Here is a 15,836-nt window from a genome sequence, read left to right as displayed (position 1 = left end):
CTTATTGGCATTTGCTTCCATACAGTACCAGATTTTCAGTCCAACCAACCAACTAGTTGGATGGTTGGAGGAAAGTTGGTCTGATGTGTGGCCAGTATTATTAGGTTGGTAAATAATGGGCATATATCAGTTAGTACATTATCCATTCATCTCATGGGGAAATCCTGTTCGCTAATCCGGTGTTGCTTTTGAGCAAGTAGGCAAAGCACTCTCTTTATATTGTAATTTTTATTGTAATAAATGGCGCAAGTAACGATATGTGAAACTATTAACACTTAGGGACCCAGAAATTAGGCAGATTGATCAGTTTCTTGGTTTTAGTGAAGGGGTTAATTCCTTCCGGGAGTTGAGTTAATACTTAACCTTTAATAATAAAAAAAAAAAAAAAGAAAAGGTTTAACACACATAAACACATATATATTTCTTGACACACAGACAGATAGATATATACATACGGGAAGCGGTCATCTATTAGAATGAACTTAGGTCTACAGTCATTAGGTCGATCCCACTAGGTCGACTGGCAGGAAGGTCGACCTGACTTAAGGTCGACATGGGCCAAGGTCGACATGACTTAAGGTCGAATTTGCATAAAGGTCGACATGAGGAAGGTCGACTGGTCATAAGGTCGACATGGGGTTTCTCACTGATTTTTGAGCCGACATGTGCCGACAGGCGGTATTTCATGCCCTACCATCCACTAGGGTGTGGAGGAGGTTATTAAAGCTGTGGCGAGCGAAGCGAGCCACCGTGCCCGAAGCATTGCGAGCGAAGCGAGCGTTGCGAGGGGCCGATTCTCATTGCCAACTGTGTCCATGTCGACTGTGTCGGCATCCGGGTCAAAAAACAGTGAAAAACCCATGTCGACCTTATGACCAGTCGCCCTTCCTCATGTCGACCTTTATGCAAATTCGACCTTAAGTCATGTCGACCTTGGCCCATGTTGACCTTCCTGCCAGTCGACCTAGTGGGGTCGACCTAATGACTGTAGACCTAAGTGTGGTCTGACAGATGTACCGATTCCATACATACAGTATAATGTGTTCCTAATTCAGAAAGTATTTGAGTCTACTATACCCAGGTGAGAAAGCCCTGTATTATACAGGCTACGTGACCTCATTATGGGGGAATTTACTAAGATGTGTATTCTACTTCACATGTGATCAACCAATCCGATCCTGTCCACTATCTTCTAGAGCAGGGATGGGGATCCTTCAGCCCTCCGGCTGTTGTTGAACTACATATCCCAGCATGCCCTGCAACAGTTGTAGCATGGCCACATAGCAAACCTGTAACAAGGCATGCTTAGATGTGTAGTCCCACAACAGCTGGAGGGCCGAAGGTTCCCCATCCCTGTTCTAGAGGGTGCTAAATAAGAAGTAGATTCTGATTGGTTGCCCATAGCAACATCACATGTGAAGTAGAATACACATCTTAGTAAATTTCCCCCTAAACCTTTTATAATTTATGGTTTCACTGGAAGTAATAAACTCAGTCGATACTGTATTAAATGACACTACCCAGCCCCGGCATTTACAAGGACTATGGGGCAGTTGTGTATTGCTGACCCTTAATTGAACTTATATTGTCCCAAGCATGGTTAGGAAACATGTCCCCCTACCTGGCAATGTCACTAGCGGCTAGGCTGTTCATAAGCTAAAGATTGGTTCTGTCCGCAGAATCTTCACCACCACTGTGTGTAGAAGGCAATGCCGGGACTTTCATATTTATAAGAAAAGGGGTTAAATCCAATCATGCAGGCAGCAATGTTATTATTAGTACTTGCTAAATTTCCCATAATATAGTTCACAATGTTATCTACAAATATCGCACAATAAGCATATACGCCCATATCTGTAACTAGCCACGCCCCTAGGGTGGAGCATGACACGCCCCCTTTAACATCATGACTTTTTCACATTTTTATGGTGTCCATGTCAGCACAGGAGCACATGGACCCCCATAGAGTGCACCACTTAGCTTGCCATGCTTTTTATGTGTTGGCCAATGCAATATCAACCTGTTGGTTGTGTCAACCTTTTGATCATGTCAACTACTGTATATGCACAGATCCTGATGGGACAAATGGTTGCACTGTCCAATAGGAGGTGATGAGTAGAGCAGGGGCTGTCCTTGCTAATAAGGGAATTTTTCACATGGGGTTTTACTCCGTGAGGAGTTGGTGTGTGTTCGCACAACCTAATGGATTAATGGATCCCTGATTCGAAACAGGGTAAGGAGACCCCAAAAAATAATTTTTTAATCAAGAACGGGGGTGCTGTTCCCTACAGCATGGATGTATACATTTTACAGGAAAAGAAGGAAGGGGCTGTTTGTGGGAACGCACATGAAATTTTTCTTTAAAATATAACTTTTAATGGTTTTTATTCTAATATTCCCTATATCAGGGTATGGGAACTTTACATAAACAGCTGAGATTTTGAAGAAGTTAAAATCACATACAATACATACACAAATACAGATAGTGTGTTCTAAGAGAAGAAAATAAATGTGTTTTAAAAATTTACACGAGTGTCCGTTTTATGTGGCCCTGATGGAAAAATGAGTTTTGTTGTTGCTGTTATTCAGCAGTAAGGACTCTGATGTTACACCCTGTTGTCACACTATTCCAGTTTATAGTATAATGCTGTTTAGCCTATTGACACAGGGCACAGTGATCAGCAGGAGTTACACATTGTTATAATTAATTTCGGGCTTTGGAGTGGTATTTCGCAGATGTATAGTTTGTTCTGCGCCCTCTCCTGGTCGATCGAGTATATCAGTCTAAATATATCCCTTTGCCCACAATTGCTGGGTTATATATATTGGAGCCCTCTCCTAGAGATCTGATCAGACAGTGTACTGCAGTGTGCTATTTATATATATTTTATGCACCACTGATTCACAGAGTCAGATCTGGGTATAGTATAATGCTAACCCATCTAAATTCTAACAAACATTTTACAAAACATTTTTCTACTACAAGCTATCTGGGCTAATGGACATCTCTAGGACAGACAAGGTTGTTAGGGAATTGCAATAGATCAGCCTGGGCGTCAGCATGTGTTACCCCACTGCAATAAGACAGACTTTATGCAGTGAGTTACAGGTTTATGTGTGACAGTAATCATAGGGGTATGCATCAGGGAGACTGTGGCTGAGTGCCTCTTGTCTTCGCCCACCCAATAGGAAACATTAGGTAGCCATCTGTATTTGTTGGGGGGGGGGGGGGGGGCAGTCTGTGTGGTATGAAGTCACGGGCAGAGCATGATGAGCAAAGCGAGCCATGTGAGGGTACGCGTTACACTATTTGAGGGTCCAGGTCGACAGGTGTCAACATCGATACACAAGAAATTTGAAAAATGTTGACCTTTTCAACCTTTTGAACTTGTCAATCTTTTGTTGTCGACCTAGTGACTGTCCATCTAGATGCTGTAGATTTATGAATCCACAACCAGCGTTGAAACCCCGTGTACACTGTCTATCAAACTCCCACTGCCAGAGGTGCAGCCACCTTGAAAGGGGGTGTGGCATCGGGGGACTCTTTTGCTTCTTTTTCCATCACTTTTGGGGAATACCCAGCCTCTCTGGAGATGGTGAATGGGCAGTATTAGCAGACTATTCTTCTATGACAGGAGTCGGGTGCTGCAGGAGAATATCACCCGGCAGCACCCATCTCCTGTAACTACAGAAGAGCTGGCACTTTGGTGTAACCCCCTGGGAGCGTGACAACCGGGGGCAGGGTGCACTGCCTGCGTCCAGCTTCTCTCGTCACTGACATCGAAATGTAAACAAATAAAGAGGGACTCCTAAAAGAGGGTGGTGCCTCTGCAAAGGGGGCAGAACCTCATGGGAAAGCCACAATTGAGAGCCACACCCCCATTTTTGTCACTATGGGGCACACTGTGAGTTGCTGGCCATGTCTCCAGTCCCTCTGTCACCCGTGAATAGATGCGCACAGCATCTATGCACTGCTGTTTTGAGAGAGCAGCGAGTGACAGGGGCCCTCCCACACCCTTTGCCGCAGGACACTGCAGCCAGCCCAAAAAAGGAATGGTCTCACAAAAATCAGGACAGTTGGGAGGATATGCATACTGAATCTGTCCGCATTTAAGGGGCATTCCAATTAGGCACAGGTTTTACCATGTATAGAATACTCCACATTATGGCCCTTATTCTGGTTCATTCGCAGCGGCCGCTCGTTCCCACAGGGACCGATGTTTTGCTTATGCGCAGCAGCATTTCTGCACATGTGTATACACTGGGTGCGTGCGAACGCAGCACAAAGTTTGTTCGCTGGGTGCACGCACCCAGCCTTGCAGGCGTGGGGTGGAGAGGGGCGTGAGGTTCCGGGCTGGGGGATTAGCATATGGATATGCTGAGCGTACACATGCTAATTTGTCCCTGACGCACATGCGGGGGGGGGGGGGGTTTCGGGCGGACAACTGACATAACCAGATGCCAGCTGCCCGCCCAATTCCCTACAATTCTGCGCACATATGTAAGGGTGGTCTGGACCACCCTGACATATACTTGCGCCTTCGCCATCATTCGATGCTCAGCGACGATCAAAAGATGGGGGAGGTTCCCACTGGCATGCGCATGTATGTTCATGTGAAACTCGCAAGGATGCAAATTCGCACCTGAGTGCGTCCACCAGAATAAGTGCTGGAATCTATCGATTTCCCCATCTGATAAAAGCCACAGTGTGCATTTTTGCCGCCGATTTTATTGAAGCTCATGAGACTGCAAGTAAAAATCCTCGCTACATTTTGCGGCTGGACCTAATTGATAAAGTCCTAGTGGACAAATAGATGCAGAGTTTACTGATATGACCCTTAAGCTGTGTGCAAAGATCTCATTGCAATGCCCTTGCAATTTGACTGACAGGAAGTCAGCGTTTGTGGGTAGTAACTGGCAATGTCAGAAAAAAAGGCAGACATGTTCTGGCGTTTAAAGGTAGGTTGTATGATGTCAGCGCCGGCACTGATCAGCCTGTCTCTGTCGCAGAGTTGTGGAAGGGTCAGACTTGCACAGACTGGGGAAATCATTGCATGGTGAGTGAATTGCATATGGACAGGAGACAGGAGAGCAAATAGTGATATTTCCCACAAATCACTTGCAGACTTGCACAGGGGTTCTCACTGTGTCTGGGCTGCGTCTATCTAGTCTCAGTCATCGGCAAATTTGCAGATGTTCAACCAGATCTGTGTCAGTCCTAATATACTGTATATTAACAGTAAAAATCGGCAGGTGTAGGGCAGTTAAGCAGCCAATGAGTGAGCCAGCGCTCACCCTTCATTGGGCGCATAGTCTGAAGGGAAGAAGCTTGACTGCAAGGATAGTGCGGAGAATAAACAAGAGGACGGAGGGCCCTGCACCTTAGGGCTTACATATTAAAGATATAGGGGTACATGTATGAAGCGGTGAGTAGAGTCAGTGCCAATTCTGGAATATTTATATCCTCTTTTGTCTCCAATAATTCTGCTGGGCATACATGCCAGTGTAGGGGACTTGCAGAGAATTGGGATCCCGTGATGTGTGCTGAAAGCTTAAATGTTTTTATTAAAATACAGCTGGTGCCATGTAAGATGGGTAAAACAGATCGGGGGCATTCGTTGTGGCATTCATTATTGATTGGTGCTGTTACATTTATCTCACATGCATAAACTCACGCATGCAATGTGGTTTTTGTTGCATTATCTCAACATATATATATATATTTGCGCATTGTGACTCATTATAATAAAATGTTTATTTTGCTACTAACACAAACCCACCTTCATTTCAACTCATCTGTAGTGCAGACCCCCCCCCCCCCTCCCTTCTTCCCTTAATGTGCTAAATTGTCAGTAATAGGCAATTGGGATCACCTTTAGGGTCTGGCTGCGTCTAATCCTTGTTACCCTAATTGTTCTGTCTTGGGTATATCTACCCACTGAGCCTCCAATAGAAAAGAAGCATATCAATACATTTTAGCTAAATTAGGGATACAACAAGCAGTGGGTAACATCAGTCTATTACCATGGTGGCGTGTAATCGATTTGACGATCTACACGATTGACTATAATAGAAAATAGTAATAGTTCTGGTATGGAGAAAAAAAAACTTGTCACCTTCCCTACTCTTGCCATGGCCTGCTTCAGCCAGTAGAGGGAGCTCTATGCCCCCTCATTAGATGCGTAAACTATTAAGAGCACGCCACTCTCCTACGGTCTGCTTCCACCTAATCCACAAATGATAGAATTTAGGGGTAAGTGTACTAAGCAGTGTTTGAGAAATCCCTTTGGTTTTGCAGATGATAGTATTGTAACGTGCAGATTTACCAAACGCTAAGGTTGCGTACACACAGGGCGATATATCAATGCCCCCTTTTCATCGGCGACCAGAGATGGTCGCTGAAGAAAAGAAACATCTGCCGGTGGTTGCGATTACAACGGGGCTGAAAATGGGAGTGCGCACCCGGCGATTTATCGCTGGGGCACACTCCCATCACTGGCAATATGGTTACCCAACTCCCAAAGTAGGAGACTGTGGAAAGTGATTCACTTGTACTGTTAAACAGGGCAAGGGACAGCGGGGCTGGGAAAGTGAGCTACTTTGATCTCAAGAACGCTTAGTGCACTTCCTCCAACAGGGATCAAGGCGCTTGTGGAATCATGTCGGCCTCCCCTCTATGGTTCCTAATGCTGGTAATGGAAACATTAATAGGGCTCTTACTTTATTTTAATGTGGTGTGGGTCACACTTGAATGCTGGTAATGTCTGTCATCCTTACATACCACACATCACTGGACGGTTGCCGACTTGCAACCTAATACAGGGAGAGAAAAGAGAAAGTACTCTCTGTTTTTGGGGGCACACTTTTAAATTTAAAGCTTAACGTTTATTTATTTATTCATTAAAATTGATTTAGACATGACAAGACAGACATACAAAAAACATGTACAGATTCCTGAGACTCCAATTCACAGAGTTCTCTGTTAATTGTTGAGGTACCACAATATATGGAGTGGCCTGCGAATATTTGTTTTTATGGTAATATACCTTATTTTACACCAGAAATTCTTGGTTTTTCAGGCCGTTATAATTTTCTATTGACAGGAAAATTTGTGATAAAAGGAGAAAAGAGAGAAGAAGAAAGAAAAAAGAAAAGAGAGAGAGGGAGAAAAGGAAGGGGAGGAGAAAAAAAAAGGAAGGAGCGGAGAAGAAAGGGAGTTTCCAAGGGAGGGTTGGGGTGAATAGAAGAGAAGAGAGGGAAAAAAGAGAGATGGGGAAGAACAAATTGAGTGTCAGTACACCCCTGCAGTTTGTTTGTAATCACGGTGACTGCTGCTGATTGCTCTGTATGCCTGGCTAAACCAGACTGTGCAATTGAGCGGGTCTTACCGTGCGACAGTTGCAGATGAGGGTGTTAAATAGTTGGGCTGTAAATTCCCTCTCTGTTAGAGTGGGCGACTCCCTGATTGGCTGGGCCCTTGCAGGGAAATCTACCCTCAATCAGTGAGGCTTTGAGCCCAGAAAGTGTATAGTTTTAGAGAACAAAGTTTATTGCCTTGTAGGGTGTATGTGCACGCTGCTTTCTCCCACTTGCTTTGCAGTATTGGTGGGCGATGAGCGGTGAACCCCACCTTTAAAGACAATTTTGGAAAATTCCCAGTTGTATAGAGAAAAATTTCTTAGAGAATAAATGAAACAAGATAACAGGTGGAAGTAGTAATATATGGAATGTATGATATCAAGAAGGATCAAGAGAGTGGTCCTTTGGTCACAGTATCATAGTATATCCATTTGCAACTATCATCAGGTTAATCACCTGTATTTACAGTCGTAGGAAATATTCCTGTCACTATCTATATGATTTTCACTAAGAAAAAGTAATAATAAATCTCATTCCTAAACATGAAAAAATATCACTCAGGGTGATCTTAGTGGTTCTAGACCACTCAGAGCAGATAAAAGCAAAACAAAGGGAAAACAATGAAGCCCTTTTCCCAAAATGATAGCAGGACAAAACAATCTCTGTGGGGTCGTATTCACAATTGTATCAAATGGTTATAATGTTAACAGCCCCCTAATAGGGGTCTTACCACCACCCGGATAGTTTCCTGCTATGGTCTAGGGACAGTCAATCTGCTGCAGAAGGAAAGAGATTTTTCTTAGATCTGGACCTGATTGCAGTGATGGGGAGTCTGGTATCTCCTCAGTAGCTCAAGGTGCAAAAGTAGTTGTGGGATGGACAGCTGTTTCGCGGAGGTCCCGCTTCCTCAGTACTTTCTCTTTTCGCATCATTCCTTACTCTCAGGGGAGCACCTCCACATCATCTATCAATGCATAAGCTTTTTTTGATACTATAAAATAGTGGACTTTTTCACACAAGTATATTATATATACACCCAATACAATCAAAAAGTGGTACTGGTGCACAGGTTCTTTTCCCCAATTTACCTTTCCCCATGTTGTAGCAAACCTAATACAGGGGTAGATTTATTAACATTCGATCAGGGGCATATGCTCTATCCCCGTGCGCTAAGACAGGGGATAGCGCTTCCCCTGATCTATCACACCCGCGATGTCGGTGTTTAGCGTGCGGCGCTATGGGGGAGGAGGGCTAACGCATATTCGGTATTTTAAATGAGGCTCATACCTTATTTATGAAGGGTCCGGGTTGCCGCGTGCTCTTCCATTAACGTGCAGTGCATAGCGCCAGAATTTTCTGGCGCTGTGTAATCCAAAGGCTCCTTTTTTTTTTTTCATTTCAATTAACTTTATTGGTCCTCTCCCCGGCTGACAGTGTTCTGTCTCCCCGGCACCTGCTGGGCCCCGCCGTCAGATGGATGTATCTGAGCATGTGTCGGTAAACATAGCAAGACCAGGTAACCGGCGCATGCGCAGAACTTGGCAGCAGGTGGAGCGCACATCCGTTATGGGGATAACGCACTCCCATAACGTATGCAAGACACACAGTAAATTCAGGAGAAGAGAGGCGCCGCTTCACCACGATAAAGTGGTGAAGCGAAAGGGGGCACACAAGGAACGGTATGGCCACATAAATAAATCTACCCCACAGTCGGCAAGCTTCATATCAAACGTGCCTTGACCTTCAGCGTGCCAGATACCCATTAACTATTACGTTTTTGACAATATATTAAAACTTATAAGACAGCCCTGCAACCCATCTTCCATTATTCAGGCACTGAGAAAACGTACAAAATGACACGAATATGTTTTCTAAAACCTAGGTTTAATAAATGAATAGGTGCATGCCAGATGAAAAATACAAAAATACATTTAAAAACTGAACATTGCAGCATGAACTGCGTCACACAAAAGTGTCGGTAAACATTATAAAAACTCAGGCTCTTGTTTTAAAAAAAAAAACTTGCAAAATTAAAAAAAAAAAAAAAAAAGGTGGACGACAATAGAAAATGATCAAAGGAAAACTGCAATGCAAATGTCATCAAAGAGCAACCGTTTCACAAACTCATTATCCTAATCGGATTATGCGGAACATAAAAACCGGGATCACAATAATCTTGCACTGGGGGAAAACATGCTGCTTTACAGTCACGACCCGTGTAGTTAGAGGATATCTCTGTAAGGAAAGCTCAGACAAAAACGGAGGCGTACATGCAGCCATTTACAATTCTTGTTACTCTGTAAACACTGAGCAGTAACAGCAGAGCAGACATTACTGCACAATGGCACTGATTGCCACAGTTTAAACAATTCTAAAAATTTGCTTCATTTCTGTTCTGCGAATACAAGAAAAATGCGCTTTTAATGTCCCTCAAGCCTCAGTTATGTGGATAGCTTCTAATGGACTCCATGATCATGGATATTGGTCCAGGCCACGAATATGTCAATCCAGAGCCGGCCCTAGCCTAAATGATGCCCTAGGCAAGATTTTGGCTGGTACCCCCTAGCACCGCCACTAGTTCCGCCTCTGACACTGCTCCCCTTTCCCAGCACCATCAACCCTCATCATAGCAGTCATCATTTTGGTGCTCCTACCTGCAATATTTTAAATAGAAACAGTGCACACATTTGGTGCGCAGCCCAAACAGGGGTGCGTTCTTGCTGGGAAGGGGCATGGCCACACAATTTTACCCCAAATTCAAATTATGCCACACAGTAGTGCAACTTTATTCACATTATATCATGTGAGAGTGTCCCTTATTCATGTTACATCACATTGTAGTACCACTTTACCTTATATACATTACTCATCAAATTATACCCTTAGAAAAAAATCCTGAGAAAATATTGTATTTTAACCACCTCCATGGCCACACTGCAACCCAGCACAAAGCAGTGTGTGCTGGGCAGAGGAGAAGAGCTGCAGCTGCTGCTGTCACTTAAGGGGAGGGGGCCCAGGGCCCCCACTGGGCCCTCCCATCAGGCTTTGGCCTTGGTAATTTGTACCCCCTACCCCTTTCTCTCGGCACCCCTGATAATACCACACAGTAATGCCCCTTACACATGACACACATTATTTATGTCCTTATAACCGTAATGCCCCTTACACATTATGCCAACCTTTATTAATGCCCTTCATACACATGACACACATAATGCCCCTTACACATATGTTTCACATTATTAATGCCCTTATACACATGACACACAAAATGCCCATTACACATGTCGCACATTATTAATGCCCTTATACACATGACACACATAATGCTTGTTACACATATGTCGCACATTATTAATGCATTTATACATGACACACATAATGCCCCTTACACATATGCCGAACACTATTGCACAACCAACCCACCCGCAGACCGCACTCGCACAGCCGCTAACACTGTGACCTCTGCCTCTGCTTGGATACAGATGTTTCCTCACACATCTTGCCTCAATAGGCCATGCAGCTCCTGGCCCTTCTGCTAACGTTGGGTGCCTTTTTTGCTGAAAATTCGTCTTATTTGCATTGTTATGACCAGCACACACAAGGAGCTTCCGATGATTAAAATGATATGCGGCATGCCTATATTTTGTGTGCGACTGTGGCTGTACCTGCATACGGAATGCTATGTTACATTGATTTCCATGAATACACTATTTCATATGCAGATACAGCCTCACTCACACAGAATATAGGCATGCTGCATATCATTTTAATCAGCAGAAGCTGCTGATGCCCCTAGGAATTCCAAATGCCCTAGGCAATTGCCTAGTGTGCCTATGCCTAAGGCCGGTCCTGTGTCAATCTCTGGGAAGCAACTGCTACCTCAGAGATTACTTTATTGAACGGACAGGCTGCCAGAAAATAAATACGGAGTTATCCTAGAAAATGGCGGCCTCCACAAACTGCTTCATGCTTTAGTGATGTTTCCAGTTGAAATAATTAATTCTCGTAAATGTTGGCTCACTCCACAAAATGGCCGCCCCACCGCGCTTTAATATGACAAAGTTGGCTGTAACAGATCACTTTCTATGCAATAGAACAATCCTTCATTTCTACGCAACGGAACAATCCTTCATTCTCCGGAAATACTGTTTTTTTAATTTCTTTTATCTTGATATCTCGTTCAAAATAAAATGTCTTCGTTTTTGATGAGCATTTCCACCACGAGCCTCTGATAGCGGATGTCATTGAGCGCTGCCATGGTGTCTAGCTCTGGGGCGCGCATGAGAGTCGGCCCGAACACGATGCCAAGGTTCTCCGCGTTCATTAATTTGTCCTGCTCTTGAAGAGTTACCCTGCGGGCAGTAGCGCACGCAGGGGGGGTTTCTGAGTACCCAGAAAGCTGAGGGTGCCCTCTTTCCATGGGTACAAGAATTAAAAAAATCGGCCCTTGGGAACCGGAGATATCAGACTTCAAAGCAGTGGTCCCCATCCAAGCCTGTTAATTGTTTTTCCCAGTCAGATATTTCAGGTTTTGTCTGACTTAGAGTTTTTCTGAGGATAAGTTCCAAAAGCTGGGACTCTCCCCCTTTGATGGACACTAGTAGCTTGTCTCTACTGTTCCCAGAACCAGAGATATCAGCCTTCCAGCAGCTGGTTACTGCTCCAGCTCCACACACCTGTTATGTAGTTTTATAAACTCGTTGGCAGATTGCTCTGCCTCCTGAACGCTGATCCCCTAGTCCCCAATACCATTTGGTAGGTGGGATTCTCTAGTTTTTAATTCCATTAAAATCTAAGAAATCTATTTTCGGGAACTGGAGATATCTGCAGTCAAGCAAGCTGTCCTCCCACCAGAAAATTATGAATAATAAGCCCACTCCACTATATATGTTTATTATTATTATTATTTATATACATTTGAACTATCTATAATACTTTAACTGACCCGGCATATACTGGGTCACCTAAGGCTGGTTTCACACAATGCGGCGCCTGCCGGACGGTGAAATCCCGCACGGCCAGGGAGCCGTGCCGCACACATTAGTTGTGAATGGACACTATTGTGTCCATTCACACGGGACGGCCATGGCCCGGCCGCACGGTTGCAGCCGGATCCCGCCACTGGGAGGGATGGCTGCCAGGCTGTGGCCATCCCTTCCATGATAAACTAGTGTGTGCGGCACGTCTCTCTGGCCGTGCGGGATTTCACCGTCCGGCAGGAGCCGGAGTGTGTGAAACCAGCCTAAGTGTCCATCTCCGTGCTTTGCTCCGCCCCTCTGGAAACCCCCTTCTGAAAATCCTGCGTTTGCCCCTGTGACCAGTGTGATTTTTTTTTTTCATATGGGAGCCAATGGTTTATTTTCTCCCTTGTGGGGTCCAATGTGTTTTTCTCTGTGGGGGTCTGACGGTGTGCCTTGGCAATTTTAGAATCTTGTCTGGTGTGCCGGGAGGTAAAAAGGTTGAAAATCACTTATATAGTCAGATCGCTAGTTAGAAATAGCCATGGAATCACTACGTGTGTATGGGCTTTAAGCGGTAAATTTTACTAAAGCTTCTAAAAATTAATAGAAGTTGCCCATGGCAACCAATCAGGTTCCCTATCACAAATATTGATATACAGTACAAGCCACCTGCGCTCAGAAAAAATGGGGTACCAAACCCAACAGAAATATTTAGACACAGAATAGTCTATACCGGCTTTACATCGTTTAAGTAAAAAATAGAGTACTTGTGTAGTTTCACGGTGGCAGGCTATGCTACGTTTTCAGTGTAGGCTAAGCTACATTATTAGCGTAGCTGCCTAGCGTAGTCAGCATAGTGACTCCGTGGCAGCCCTGCGTAGTCAGCGTAGTGTCCCCGTCAGGCGGCGTAGTCACGTACTGTCCCCGGAGTCCCTGGCAAGCCTAGTGAGCGCCTTTCACAAAGCGCCAGTAACTGCTAGATCCCCTGCGCTGGCGGATGCCATCTGTCTGAGACGCAGGAGCATCTCAGACGCTTGTGTGTCTCAGTAATTATTGCGGCAGGGTTCGGCAACCCTGTATGAACGTCTCCTGCACAAAGGGGGGGGCGGGGTGCTGTGCACAAGTGCGTCTCATGCACAATAAAGGACGCATAGTGCTCCATGTTACATATTGGCAAATGCCTCCATTTCAAACCCCCGCTATCCATGCCAGCCCGAAGCGTGGCGAGCGTAGCGAGCCCTGCGAAGGGACACGGTACGCTTCCTCCCAACTTGTATATATCCACGTTGGCGTGGAGTTGATTTTATAAAGTGTGGCGAGCACAGCGAGTCACCGAGCCCAAAGCGTGGCGAGCGGACACTAATTACTTGCCGTGTTCCCGCGTCCCCTCACAGGGCTCACTGCGCTCACCACACTTTATAAAATCAACTCCACGCCGACGTGGATAGTGGGGGTATGAACAAGTCGGGAGGATGCGTACCGTGTCCCCTCATGGGACTTACTACACTCGCCACGCTTTGGGCTGCCGTGGATAGTGGGGGTGTTTCAGGAACACATTCACACCTGTCATGTCAGGCAGGTTAAAATGGTCATTGGTTCCCACACAATGTAATAAGCGCTGACTGACTACACTAACTATGTAAGCTCCGGCTGGCCGCCAACGGGCAGGAAAACGATGCTGATACTGACAGGGATGCTGACTACGCTGGCTGCGGGAAAACTACGCTGATTCGGAAAGGGACGCTACACTAACTACGTAACTGCCACCATGAAACTACACAAGCACCAAAGTTTTGGGATCCACCATAAGACTGTTAGGACCCGGGGACCCGTGGGTACACGGACTGACGCAGGTCTGGTGACCGCATGGGATCCCCGGCGTCCGTTACCTGATTTGGGAGATCCCCAGGCGGCACCTAGCAGAGGGGCAGGCAGGCTGGTGTCCAGTTCTGCGGCGCCCGGTCGCCGGACAGGCCTGGGTTGCTTAGCAACCAGTCCGGCGCGCAGCTTCCGGGAGTTCTCAGGAACTCCCGGCCGGTTGCTGTGCAACCGTTTGACGCTGAGCAGCGCAGCAATTTGTCCTGGCTGTTGCTAAGTGGCCAGGACACTTCCTTACTCGTGCTCAGCCAGCTGCCGGCATGTTCATCATTAGGGGCTGGTCAGCTGACTGCCCTGCCATTAATCCAGATCCTCCTCCTAAGGGGGCTGGACAGGATGTCTGATGCCGGTCATAATCATCCTGTGCCGCATGCAGGATTGTTCCTGGGACGTGCTGCTGATACATTTCTGCATGAGCCTGCTTCACTTGCAAACATCTTGGGACAACTATCTTCCTGCTGCGGTTAGGTTGCTCTTTTGTGCATGTCAGTTGCAGAGCGGAGGTTGGGCATTATTCCTCCTTTTGGTTGGTGTAGGGTTGAACCCCTTAAAGTTGTGCTAGGAACAACTTTACGGTGTGCGACAAGGTCGCTTGGTTTTGGTTGCGACAGGGTCGCTTGGCTTTGGTTTTGGTTGAGACAGAGTCGCTGTATTTACTTTATCATTATTTCGGTACTCCTATGTTTATTTATCCTTTTTAGTTGGGGTTATTAGTTTAGTCAGATTTCCTCTTGGACCTATCTCTGGCGGTCACCACAGGCTTGTCTTCCCTTAACACCTGGCTGCACCGGAGCTAGTGCGGGATTAACTCATCCTTTCAGACGTGGCGGTTATAGGCGAAGCCTAGCGTCCTGCAGTCGGTGGTCACCAGTCAGAGAAGGCCAATAGAGCCAGTGTTGAGGTTAACGGGACCGTCCAGTCTGGGCGGCAGTTTGGTATGATCCAGGGAGTAACTACTAAGACATAGTTGCCTACTCTCCTGGGAAGGCTGGGAGTCTCCTGAAAATGCCTGAACCTTCCCACAATCCCCCTGTCATTGCATACAAGCTGGGTGGGAAATTCATGTCATTGTGGCCCTGCCCCCTGCGCCACTCTGTTGGGATTGTGCTCACAGGTATCCTGCTGTCAGTCTTCTGTGCCAGAATATCAGTATCATCCCATTCACACTAATGTCCTCCACATAATGATTTGTGATTTGTTAACTGTCTTTATATATAGACATAATGGGGGAAATTTACCAATATGAAAAACCTAGTTTTTCGTATTGGTATTTCCCCTACGACTGCATACGACTGTTTCAGTCGTATGCAAAGTCGTGTTCCGGAGGGGAATGTACAAAGCAGTCAGATACGACTGCTTTGTAACCCTCCGATGTCGTAGGAATTCGTATTAGTGGCACTTATATACGGCCGCTAATACGAATTCGTACAGGCAGTCTGTCGTATTTGCGTGGGTGTTTTACACCAATTAGCAGCCGTATTATCAGTACGGCTGCTTAGTAAATCAGGAACCACCATTCTTTTGAATGGTGATTCCTGTCGTATTCTATCGATGGTGTAGACCAGGGGTCTTCAACCTTTAAGACAGCGTGGGCCACCTAAAAAAATCCAGTGAAGCCCGAGGGCCACTAAAATC

Source organism: Crinia signifera, chromosome 7 (assembly GCF_055691185.1).
Source record: "Crinia signifera chromosome 7, ASM5569118v1, whole genome shotgun sequence".
NCBI lineage: Eukaryota > Metazoa > Chordata > Amphibia > Anura > Myobatrachidae > Crinia > Crinia signifera.
Note: the sequence above shows the minus strand (reverse complement) of the source record.